Here is an 11,761-nt window from a genome sequence, read left to right on the forward strand (position 1 = left end):
CAGCCTGTTCCAGTGCTCCGTCACCCTCACCGTAAAGAAGTAAGAAGAGAAGCAGCTGCCCAGCAATGAGGGTAGGAAAAGGATGTGAGAGGAGAAGGGGCAGCCCTAGGCCAGGAGCAAGCCTGGAGGCCACTTTGGTGAGTGGAGGAGAGGACAAAGGAGTGAGAGGATCCCAAAGGGTGGGCCTCAGGTGTGGGGAAGGAGGTTGTGCGGTGGCCGACTGGAGATGGAGGTTTTGGGGTCATGCCTGAATTCTGGGAGAGCTTGCAGACAGGGGTCAAATGGAAGGAAAGTACAGATGAAGGAATATAATGTGATGCAGCCACTGATTCTCTGTTGAAGAGGAGGGAGAGAGGACAGGAAAGAGGAATAGGATGGTGATGTTCAGAAATTAGGAGCTGTTTGTATTTTGAAGAATCAGTGCTGTGAGGTGAGGTCTTCTGGAGATGCAGAAAAATGTTCTCAGAGGATCTTACAAGAAGGCTTTCAATCATACAGGGAGAATGGAAAAAAACCCAAATCTTTAACTGGGATAGAGCTTCCCAGAGTAGACCCAGTTCAAAAGGCAGAGAAAAGCAGAAGACTCTAAGCTGCTGAAGGACTTTAGCTGCGTGTCTCTATGCTGAAAAAGACGGTGATGCATCTGAGGTCAAAGCAAGGCCATGCTGAGAGACAAGAAGATGATGCTGAGGGAGAGAAGGTGGTCATAGAGAAGGAACTGAGAGCCCAGAGATCAGATAAGGAGCAGTGTGTATACTGAAGAATGTTTTTGAGAGGAGTAAAAGTTAACAAGTGGTCCTGATGTGGTGAAGCCTTAGTGAAAGTGGGACATTGAATAATTCCTCAGTTCCTCAACAAAGTCAAGCAAAGCTTCCTTGGCTTCATGTAAGCATCTCCCCACAGCTACTCACGTGTTCCTGCCCAGTTCTGTGAAGCTCCGTGTTTGGGGAGAGAAGTTACATGATAATAGAATACTTAGAACTGGAGGGGACCCTTAAAGTCTGTCTAGTCCAACTCCTCTGCAATGAACAGAGATCTACAGCAAGATTGGGTTGCTCAGTCTCTCATTCAGCCTGACCTTGAGTGTCTCCAGGGACAGGGCTTCCACCATCTCTCTGGGCAACTTTATTGTAAAAAACTTCTTCCTTATATAAAGTCTAAATCTCTCTTCTTTTAGTTGGAAACCATTTCCCCTTCTCTTATCACAACAGATCCCACTAAAGAGTCTGTCCCCTTCTTTCTTACAGCTCCACTTTAGATACTGAAGGGCTGCTATCAGGTCTCCCCTGAGCCTTCTATTCTCCAGGTTGAAGAACCCCAGCTCTCAGCTTGTCTTTGTAGGGGAGGTGTTCCATCCCTTGGGTCATTTTCAAGGCTTTTCTATGGATGGTCTCCAACAGGTCCACGTCTCTCTTGTACTGAAGATACCACATCTGGGCACAGTACTCCAGATGGGGCCTCACCAATGCAGAGCAGAGGGGCAGGATCAACCTCCCTCGACCTGCTGGCCACATTTCTCTTGATGCAGCCCAATATATGATTGGCTTTCTGGGCTGTGAGGGCACATTGCTGGCTCATATCTGGCTTCCCATCCACCAGTACCCCCAAGTCCTTTTCAGCAGGGCTTTCCCCAGGTTGAATTGATAGTGAGTGTTGCCAATATCCAGGTGCAAGACTTGCCTTGTTGAACCTTGTGAGGTCTCCTGGGTGCACTGCTCAAGCCTACCTGGGTCCCTCTGGATGGCATCCTGTCCCTCAAATGAGTTGACTGCACCACACATCTTCTTGTCATCTGCAAACTTGATGAGGGTGCACTTGATCCCACTGTTGATATCATTGAAGCAGATATTAAAAAACAGTCAGCCCCAGTACTGATCCCTGTGGGACATCACTTGTTTCTGATCTCAATCCGGACATTGAGTCATTGATCACCACTCTCTGGGTATAATTATATAATCAGTTACTTGTCCATTGAACTGTCCACCCATCAAATCCAGAGGAGAATGTTACAGAGGACTGTGTCAAAGACCTTACTGAGGTCCAGATAGATAATATGAGTTGCTCTTTATCCACTGATGCATTGTTTTTGTAGTAAAGAACAGCAACTCCTGCTCTCAGCAAGGCATCAAAGTGTTTCATGGTTCAGGAAGGCTGATTTTAAATACAACTCAGTCTAAATAACCATTAAATTTATTAAGGGTGCCAGCTTCCATCAGAAGTCAACATTTATTTCCTCCTTGAGAAATGTCAGCCCACTAGACTGGCAATGCCATGGCATTTCTCCTTGTAGAAGGCATCGCTATGAGCTGCACAGGATCAAAGATGTGTACCAGCACGTATGGGACTGCAGTGCATATAATGCATCTCCAGGCTCACAGCTCCTCTATTTTGGGTCTTGTATAAGCATGGGTTGAGCAAGAGAGACAGAGAAGAAGGTCACAGTGTGTTCTGTTACTGGGGAAACATTTGGTGAGGTTTGCTAAGGGGCAGAAGAAAAGTCAGTGTCAGCTCAAGTAAACCCATGACTAGAGGCTGTCCAAAGCCACTCATCCACTCCTGAAGCAATCCTGTATCTGTATTCTCTCAGAATGTATCCAGACCTGCTTTTAAATGCACTGGGAGCAGCTGAGTGTTCAAAGCAAGCACAGAAAGTGCAAGTGCTACTTATCCCTCCTTGTTAAAGCAAAGGTATTATTTTCTGTCTAAGGGCTATTCCAAACTGTGCTCAATCATGTTAACAACAACAGCAACAGCAGCAGTACTATTTTGGTGGAAATGGAGGTGTTCATATGATGCTTGTGAAGAACAGAACAGGGCTGCGGAGCTTGAAATTCTGACTTTGTGGGCTGAGATTTCACTCCCTGTGACAGTGAAGTTTAAAAAAAAAAGAGATGGCTTTGGTCAACTGAGAGCTGGTCTGCGAAGTTACTTAACTGCAGAGGACATCCCATGAACCTCACAGCTCGTGAGCGAAGCTGCCCATGTTTTGATGGCCAATTTCTAACCAAAGTGAGTTATGTGGTGGAAAGAATTATCTCACTGTCTGATTCAGTCACTTTGGCAAGGTGTTTGCAGAACGTAGTGGCTTCGTATAGGATAACAGAAAAGCGTTGGGCTGGCTAATTCAATTAAAAGCGAATAACTACAGTCTAGGTACTGACAGCATGTGGGAGGAAGTGGTGTTTCCACTGTGACTGGCATTGCACGACTAGCAAAAACAAGGTGGTTTGAGGAACGCTTGCGTGTTAATGGCATTTCCCTGTTCTGTTTGTCAAGCAAAGGTGGGAATATAGAGTCAGAAATTACTTGAATCAGTTCTTTTACAAGAAAAGAAAAGGGTCTGCCATGGGAACGATGCCGAGTGTCTGGCTGACGCCATGCACAGGCAGCACTATGCTGAAGGGACTCAGGTTGAGGGTGAGACAGAAAATGTTGTGGGGTGCTGACTGCCTGGGCACCCCTCTGCTTGTGCCTACTGTCCCTGTGCCACAGCAGGGCTCATGGTGTGCCACACAGATGGCAAAGCTAGTGTGCTCCAGGAGCACAGTGATGGCAGGCCCACCTCACAGCCACGGGCCTGGCCATAGGGCTGGAGCAGCTCCAGAGTGAGTCAGGCACTCACCAGACAGCGTAGCCCAACAGCATGTAATGGCATCTTCCTCTGTGCATACCTGTGATCTGCTTAACTGGTCTCAGCTGTTTGAAAAGCCTCCTCCCTCCACTGCATAGCAGCAAAAATAAAACGAATATATTGGATGTATTCAAAGATGAATACAGTGGCACAAGTCTGGAAAATGACATCAGGTTACTTCTGTAAGATCACCCTCTGCCACAGCAGCAGCTCTTTCAGGACTCCTCAGGGTAAACACATGACACCCAGCTAAAATTTTTAGCACTGGAAGAGCTGTCCCAGCTGGAGCTGCCTGCCTCAAGCTACTGGCTTGAGCTGGCATAGCCTCCGGTTTTGCCCATCCTTCTCCTCCCAGGGAGCTTATAAACAGCAAGGGGACCAACTCTTTACACCATCTAATAGTGATAGGACAAGGGGGAATGGTTGTAAATTAAAAGAAGCAAAATTTAGGTTAGACGTTAGGAAGACATTTTTTACTCAGAAAGTAGCGAGGCAGTGGCACAGCTGCTCAGAGAAGCTGTGGTGCCCCATCCCTGGAGGTGTTCAAGGCTAGGTTGGATGGGGCCCTGGGCAGCTAAGCTGGTGGGGGCAGCCCTGCCCACAGCAGGGGATTGGAACTAGGTGAATGTTAAGGTCCCTTTCAACCTAAAGCCATTCTGTAATTCTAAGATTTGTGTCCTGATTCAAGTTATAACCCAACGATATGGCAAGAGCTGTCAGCTGAGCATGATTGTGCTATGCACATGGCCATAATCCAGCTGATTCAGAGTTCTTCAGCCCCATGCTCCCCAGCCACCACTGCTGCATTTCACCTGTCTGAAATGGCTTTCTATGGCATCTTGTTCAAGGGAAGCAATGGGGCTGGCAGGAGCTGAGCCTGGCTGAGGTAGGACCAGCATATGTCATCTGCAGGTACAGCTCCATGCCTGCAGTGGCCCAGCCACACAGAGGCTGCTAAACCACACTCACTTACATAAAAGAGCCGTTCCTTCTGCTCTGTGGTTGGCATCAGGAACTTCACATCGATGGTTTTTTTGTTTTCAAAAATTGTTGTGTTGCAGGGAGGAGATGTAGCCCCACTACTTTTTAGCCCTGCCCTTGCATCCCTCTGGGCCATCGTGGGGCAGGAAACACCAAGTAGGCCTCAGCAGCTGGAAACAAAACCAGAAACACCCTATTAGATGCTGGAAGTGGAACTTTTACTTATTCCCTTATTTCTGAGTGATGTGGGGAATTAGGGCTACCCCCAGCTAATGGGCTGGCTGTGGGACATGGCAGGGCAGCTCCCTAGACCTCAGGTATCCAGGGCTCAAGCCCCACTCATGGCAGCAGCATCATCTTTGGGAATTTGGCTGCATCCAGTGTAGGAGGGTGTTTGTGTTCTTTCTAGTTTTCTTTTTTTTCCCTTTTTTCTTTTTTCTTTTTTTTTTTTTCCCCACTGCCGTCACAGGTCTGTCTGCTTTGCTTCTGCCTGTCAATAAGTCGGGGCTGCTGGACAATAAGAATTCTGTTTTGTAGAAGAAGCGGAGAGCTTTCTGACATTTGGGGTTTGCGCTTCCTTTTTTATTTTTTACTTTATTCAGTGAGAGGGGAAAAAAAGCAACATTTCTTCAAAGTTTTTCTGTTGAAAAAACCTCTGAGAAACAAATAAATACAAATTAAAATAATTAAAAAAACAACAAGTGGAAGAGTAGCTCACTTGCAGGCAGTGGCCACTGCTCTGTACCAGCACCACTGCCTCCGGCTCTGGCCCAGCTCAGTCTCACCAGCCACCCGTCTGTACAGGCAGACCAGCAGAGCATGGGGATGCCTCTGTCTCCAGAGGAAGGCCACCAGCCAAGGTTGGCCACTAGCATGAGGAGGTGGAACTCCTCTCCTCTGCAGTTCTGAGGCTCAGATCTGCTGCTCCTTGCCAGCATCCACAGGGAAAGCTGAGCTTGTGGCTGTCTGGAGCAGCACTGGTGTGCCTGTTTTGCTAAAAACAAAAGGCTTACTCAGAAGTAGAATCGAGGTGCCACTTGCCTTTACTCCAGCCCTTTTATATATAGTCCTCATTGCTCCTGATTTTACTGCAGCAGTCACCATATGAATTGCAGTGCAGAAGTGGTGGAGGGGAGAGAGCTGCGGAGCTGCTGCGAGATCTGGGGACCTCACGGCTGGGGAGTCCCCATTGCAGGGACTGCTCTGAAGAGCAACATTCACCCATCCAAATCTTGGTACTGCTGCTGCTTTTTATTGTTGGTGGTGGTGTTTTTGTTTTTATTTTATTTTATTTTATTTTATTTTTTTGTTATCTTCAATGAAACCTGTGTCTCTTCATATTCCCCAAGGAGCATTAGAGTTTTCATTAACGTTTTCCTTCCTGTTTTGTTGGTTTTCTTTTTTATTTTGCATCACCAACCTGCAAAATGAAGAGTTGTATTTTCCTGTAGTGAAGAGCTATGCAATACTATCTCAAGCCTAAAAACTATACTCAAAGAGAAGGAAAGAGAGCAGTCGTGTTTCAACTTTCAGTGTAGGCACCTTGGCCCTGGAAGCAGCAGTAGGCTTGCTTTCACTATGTCTACAACTTTGAAGATCTCCAGAACCATCAACCAAACATCTCAAGGAACCGCAGTGTTCCCAGCACCCTTTCCTCCATATGCCTCACAGTGATGCAAATTGGAAGTGCACTTACTTCGAAGATTCCCAAATTGATGAATCAGAGTCTCTGCATACGACAGTGATTCACAACAAACATTACCAGGAGGCCAGTCTCATTCTCTCTTGGCATCTTTACAAAGCCATGACAACATAAACAAAGATTCATAACGGTCAGAACAGAGATCACTTGAGCAGCTTGATGTATCTATGTAGGAAAGTCATATGAATATAAATCTTTGGCCCATATGGTTATAAGCAGAGATAGATAAAAAGCAAATGCTCTTTTGGGACACTACTTAGGCTCGGCGTTAGGGAATCTGAATGTGAGGGATCTCTTTCCATAGTGATCACTTGAAGTGACCTGTTTTTCTTTTTCCAGCAGTACCAAGCAACTTTTGAAAAAAAAAAAAAATCAGCATGTCTCTTTCTGCTGCTTCCTACTTCATTTAACTAAACCAGCACATGATGAGTACACACACAAATCAGGTCATCCACTTGTTGGAACCCAAATGAAAAAAGAGCAAATCCCTCAAAAGATCCAGCAAATGCCAACCCCCTAAGAACCTAAAGACCTGGCTCCATCTTTGGCGAAGGCAGCTGTGAGGCTGTCAAGCAGAACTTTCTAAAATTTGGCGCTTCATTTTCATTAATGCTCTCCTCTGCATTAATGTCTAGACACCAAACCAAAATGAGGTTACCCAGAACAGAAGCATGTAATAAGGGACATTTCTTGTCCTCAGAAGCTTCCTGTCTGCATCTATGAGGCAAGTGGCAGGAGAATGGAAGTTGAACTAATCAGATTCCTCCTCTACCACCACCTTCGAGAGACAACAGAGAGAGGGCTGATAACAAAAAGATCTAGGTTTTGATAAAAAGGAGAAAAAGCAACTCAAAATGTGGATGGCATTTTCAAATGGAGTTAAACATCTAGCAGTGCTGGGAATGGCACTTTTTGTAGCCTTATGCGTTTGACCTGCGTCTCCCACAGGCATTCAGGGATGCTGTAAACAGCCCTATGGATTCCTGGCCACAGGAACAAAGCCAAAGGAAGATCCCATGGCTCCTGGCCACAGGAACAAAGCCAAGGGAAGGCCCCATGGCTCCTGCTGGTGAGCTTACAGTCACAGACACTGCCTTTGCCCAAGAACTGCTGTCCTTGATAGAGTACTGTCTGCTTCTCCATGCCCATGGGGAGCTGAGAAAAGAGGTAGCAGGCATGCATGCAGTTGAAGTCACAGGACTGGGGGGCCCTGTGACCTCTTTGCAGTTGTCAGGTGAGTTCTTAACACCACATAGGGTTGGATGAACTTGCTTACACCCTGGGCCCTTCCCTAGAGCTTCGAGGTCCTGGCGTGCCTAATGGGGTGGGGTGGCCCTGATAGGCTGTGTGGCAGCAGTGGAAGGCAGGCACAGTCTTAGGGTTGCTTCTGAATGAGCTGAGCAATTCACTAGTGATCACAGGACAGAAGTAATAGCTAAGATGGGGATTAAAGCAAGATCCCCTGTTTTCTTTCAGCGCCATAAGGGAAAAGCTTCTGCACCAATTTTTGGAGGTGGGACCAGGATTGCGGTGGTGATGATGAAAATGCACCTATCACCTAAATCAAAACCAAACACTCAAAAACTCCAACAACACATTTTTGTGAGCAATTGTGTTCATTATCTTAAGGAAGGAGGAAATCCCATAATTCTGTGCAAGGTTTGCACCTGAAGTGATTAGCCACCAGTTCTTGCCAATGGGAAATTCTTCAGGGGTGTAAAAGGAGGCAAGAAGTGTTGAAGAATGCAACTGAAGCTCACAAAATGTGTCTCAGTGAACGTAGAAAAGAAGAACAGAGGTAAGAGGCAGTTATGGCACAGATCACAGGCTTTAAGAAGGTCTCAAATACCATGATTTAAAGGTGCTGGCCTCCTTTGTAGCACTGTTTGACATGGTGGGTGTTGAGCTTGTCAGTCATCCCTTTATTTACAAACCCACTCATTGTTTACAAAGCCCACTTATTTACAAAGACTGCTGCTGAAAGTGCCTCTTCTTGAACTCTCGTAGGAAGTTTCTTTAATCAGAAAAGTTTCAGATCTCTTGATTTGGGTTGGTTTTTCTTCTCTTTTGCTTTTTACTTTTTCTTTTGCACTTCATATACAATATTATAGAGGAGAAAATGATGAAGGCTATGCAGTTAAATCAACATTAGTCTTCTCCATGTGAGGTTTGCATTACCCCTACTTTGGCAGGCTATTTCCTTAGCTCAAGGTAGCAGAAATGGAAGAGACAGCTAATTAAAGCAGCAAGATACACTGACGTTATGACAGACCTTTTGGCTGCAGCCTGCTGCTTAAGCTCCTAGAGGTACTTTAAGTTGCCATACTCATGAGGAATTCTCATACAGTCCCCCCAGTGCTCCAGGCACTTGGTCTTCTGTTGCCTGCTGGATCCTCTTGGGTCTTGTTCTCTCTCCCTTCTCCCATGCCCTTGTTTCTTTCTGCCATTTGTTCTAGACTCCCTTGAGCCCAATCTCACACCCTTCCATATCTAGCCCCAGGTAGTTGGTGGGGGACTAGGGAACCATTTCCCTCACTGGATTTCACTTTTGCTTGGATGCAGACTTGTGAGAACCTCATGAGGAGCTGTGAGACCAGAAAAAAAGAATTTCTGGAGGATTTTTTTTTAATCTGTCCAGCTTTAGTGAGAGATCGAGAGATGATTTTCTCTTCACAGGCTTATAACTTGGCAAAAATTGGATGCAGCTTTTTTTGCAGGCAAGCAGCATGTTCCTGACAAACAAGCCAAAAACATGTCATATTTCAATTCCTTTTTCCAAAGCCTGGGGGCACAAAAAGAAAGGTCACCAAATTTCTTGAAGCATGGGGGAAAAAAGAGCTTATTTTCTTCCAGATAAGTTATTAGCACTTAAAATTTCCAGGCAGAAAAAATGTACCAGAGCAGACTCCAACCTGGAATATTCCAGCCCAAACAGTTGTCATCTGACAACGTTACACGCAGATGGAGTTAGGAAGCAACAGGCAACTGCTGAAATTGCTGGTGCCCCATTAAAACATATGTTTTAAAACTTCTTTTCAAAGAATGAAAATGGCTGTGCAGGTGTATTTGCTATGGTTGGGAAGAGGTAGCACTCTGCTTCCCTTCCAACCCCCCTCACTTATTATTTTTTTTCTGAATGAAAGTGTTTTACAAATGAAAAATGAGGTTTCTTGAAATGAAGGGGCTGCCTTTTAGTCTGAGTTGGCTTCCATGAAATTGAAAACCTTCTGTGCTTATCTCTGAACTTGTCTCAGGATGACAAGCAGCTGTCCATGTTGGTGTGTTTGGGCTGGAGCTCTTGTGAGTGCAGCAGCGGGGATGTTCTGCTGGTCCTTGGTTGGGGTGCATTTCAGGAGGGCAGTGCTGGTTGGAGGGCACAGAAAGAAACAAAATGCCACTGAAGATTCACTTTCCCCAGGCCTAGTGAAGAGTGGCCCCGGGCCATGCACTGGTAGTGACCTCACACAATAAGCATCAACACTACCCAAGACAAGTGTTGCTATGCATGTGATGAACTGCTAGCTGCAGTTACTGCTTTCTGCACAAGTTAGGATAACAGTCTAAATAGCATGAGCAGCATTTGAGCTGTTCACTCGCTAACATTAACCTATAAACTCACTGCCATGAAGTACTGCTGAGGCAATAGCTCAACAGAAAATCTGAATACTTGGTAATTCAGCTTCTTCCCTCTTGTTTGTAGGGCTCCTGGGATAGGACAAGAAAAAATCTTGCAATTTTGCGCAGCCATTAAATACTGCAGGGACACAGTAGTGAAACTGTCCTCCCTGAACCCACCAGGAATGCAGGATGACGGCTTCATTGCATAAGGTTGAAGCACTTATTCCTCCTCATGCTCAAGGAGGCACTGTGCAATCCTGAGCACTCCTTCCCTGAGTTTCCACCTTGGGGGGCAAACCTAAGATGAAAAGTTGGTGCTTGTGAGCAGCAAACAGGTCTGAGGAGACATGGCCTCTGTTTGCTTCCATCTCCTGCCAGTATTGCTGTCCCACTGCTACCACTGCACAGTCCCATCCCACAGGTCACAGTGCACAATTTCTTATGTCACAGAGCAGATAACATAAATAACATTCTCTTTGGCCAGAGAGAAAATGTTCAGTTAAAACTGAAATAACATACTGGTGGGAAGCAATTTGAAAAAAGGAAAAGACACTGCAAAATCCTCCTCAAGTAACACCCCAGTCCAATAAATCAGATAAACAACCTCTTCACAACAAAAATTCAAACAAAACAAACTGAGCTAAAACAAAAGAAATGCAAAACCCAAAAGGACCAACAAACCCCAAAGCTCTGACAAAAGACCAGAAGTCATATTTCATTAGAACATGATGAATCTAATAGCTGAAAACCGAAACAAAATGCAGATATGGGAAATAGGGAAAAAACAAAAAAACAAGATGAAGACCAGAAGGAAATGACTGCCTGGGGCACCACTCCCCAAATCCTAATGTTCTGTGGCATGGCATGTTGCTTCAGATGAATCCCCAGCAGCCCTGCACGACTTTGCTCCCCTCCCCACTTGCTGCAGCTCGATGAAAGAACAGGAAGGATGTTTGACTGCAGATTGGCCAGCAGCCACTTTCAAAGGGGAGTCATTTAGTGAGATTCACTCATACTTGTATCAGCTCAACCAAAAAAAAAAATGAACAACACTGGTGAAGCAGCTAGACAGATCTTGCAAACGCACTTCATCCTGGACCCAACTGATGGGAAAAATGCTCTGTTGTGCAGAATGTAACATTACAAGTACTGATAACACCTCCCTGCAAACCTCAAACACCCATTTCCAGATGACTGTTTACTACCACGTGGTCAACCAGGGCTGACCATAATGTGTACAAGTCTGATTATTACAGCCCCAGCACTGCACTGGTTTTACTTTCCTTTAAATATGGGCGTGTATGGAGGTGCTTTTGACTAGTCCTTTATTTCTGTAACAAAGCTGTCGTGCGTAAACCAAAATCTGAGAGATGTTCAACCTGAGGTGGTCAGGCTGACTAAGAAAGATCCCCAAGAACGCTGAACCGCTTTTAACAGCGAATATTTATCAGTTACTATCCACGGCAGGAGACAGTCAGTCAGACCTCAGGCTGCAAAGAGACAAACCACGATGCAGCTTCAGTTACTTCAGCCCTCTACTGCTCTTGGGACTGTCGAGAAAGTTCTTCAAATCTGCATGATTTTTAATTCACGAGAAGTTGTTCTTTTTGTTCTTTCACAGTCATCTTGCAGATAAAACTTGACATGTTTCACTGCTGGAAGGAAACTTTGGAGGGTGAGATCTGCTGGGGAGAGCTGAGGCCTTCACACTTTTCAATCCCACTCCCAACTCACTGCGGGGTCGAGGCGAGTCACCGCCCCACAGTGGTGACGTACCTCCTGGGGCAGCAATGCTGGTGAAGCTGGTGAGCACCAGGTAGCGACAGGGG

Source organism: Meleagris gallopavo, chromosome 3 (genome assembly GCF_000146605.3).
Source record: "Meleagris gallopavo isolate NT-WF06-2002-E0010 breed Aviagen turkey brand Nicholas breeding stock chromosome 3, Turkey_5.1, whole genome shotgun sequence".
In the NCBI taxonomy this organism is placed as follows: Eukaryota; Metazoa; Chordata; class Aves; order Galliformes; family Phasianidae; genus Meleagris; species Meleagris gallopavo.